At 36.6% G+C, this 1,313-nt stretch overlaps 1 protein-coding gene across 1 annotated transcript in view; it reads left to right on the top strand.

The window, feature by feature from the left end:
• LOC111088380 overlaps nucleotides 1–1,313 on the top strand; it is a 10,685-nt gene that overhangs the window by 5,079 nt on the left and 4,293 nt on the right. The gene's annotated exons all lie outside the window — the stretch shown is intronic.

The raw sequence follows: 1,313 nt of genomic DNA, 5'->3' as shown, positions 1-1,313 counted from the left end.
GTGATGTAGTATGATTCCTTGTTGGTGGTCGTAGACTTGGTGTAGTGATTAGCATGTTCGGACTGTGAATCTGGTTGGTGGTCGAGACTTGGTATAGTGATTAGCATGTTCGGACTGTGAATCTGGTTGGTGGTCGAGACTTGGTATAGTGATTAGCATGTTCGGACTGTGAATCTGGTTGGTGGTCGAGACTTGGTATAGTGATTAGCATGTTCGGACTGTGAATCTGAGGATTAAAAGTTTGCGATCCTTTGCCACAAAACACACTCCGCACTTTGAGACCGTGGATGAACTATAAGAGTGTCGGATAATTTCTACTATTCCATCAAACAAGAGTAGCTCAACATTTGGCGGTGGGTGCTGTTGACAAACTGCATTGCCTCTCGTAAAGTAAATGAATACTTTTCAACATTATGAATGAAAATAAAATTTATTTTTATAATACATTTTAACCTCTTCATTCTTAGGGATTTCCAGTAACAATTGTTTTGGTGTGTACGTGTTTTACAAGTCGGCAAAAACTGATTATAGTTTCATTTGTCATAAGACGTTAGAATTAGGCCTAATACATTTTAACCACTTCATTCTTAATCTAGTCACTTAGGGACTTCCAATAATTAGAAGAGTGTATAAAAATAATATTCTAACCATACTATATTCAGAATCCCTAAGGGACTAGATAAAGAGTGAAGTGGTTAAAAATGCATTATGTCTAAATATAACGTCTTAAAACAAATGTAATTGTATATTTGAAATATATATATTGTTACGACACCGGAAGTCACACGACGCTGGGAGCATGCGCGCTGGAGTTTCTCGAAGGATCATGAATTATCGAGGAACCACGCGAATGTCCGAGTGTTTGCCAGGCGCCCTCTTTTTTATTATATAAGCCCGGCAAATAAAACCAGCGATAGATAAATATGCAGATAGATTGAAGAGATAGATAACTGAGTCAAGCAAACAGTAGGCACCGTTAGTAAAATGTTTTGAATCGCTGTGATTTATAGCGTATGTTATAAAGGTTGTTAAATTCAAAGTGACTGTGGAAATTCTGTGTATTACAAAAAGTTGTATCAAGAAAAAATAAACTAGTTTTAATTAAGAAAGTGAAGTTCCTCGAAAAGAATATATACCGGAAATTAACAAACGAGCAGATACGTAACAAACTGGTGTGAGAAAGTGGTACAGAAAAGGGAAAAAAGAAAAGAAAAAGGAAGATGGAAACGAGAAGTGGCAAATCAAACTACAGCTTAACAGATTTGATGGCAGCGATACAAGAAGAGCAAAAGAAACAAGAAGAGAGATTACAG

The sequence above is a fragment of the Limulus polyphemus genome, unplaced genomic scaffold (assembly GCF_000517525.1).
Source record: "Limulus polyphemus unplaced genomic scaffold, Limulus_polyphemus-2.1.2 Scaffold3647, whole genome shotgun sequence".
In the NCBI taxonomy this organism is placed as follows: Eukaryota; Metazoa; Arthropoda; class Merostomata; order Xiphosura; family Limulidae; genus Limulus; species Limulus polyphemus.
The sequence above is the reverse complement of the archived record's forward strand: the minus strand, read 5'-3'. Positions and strand labels throughout refer to the sequence as shown.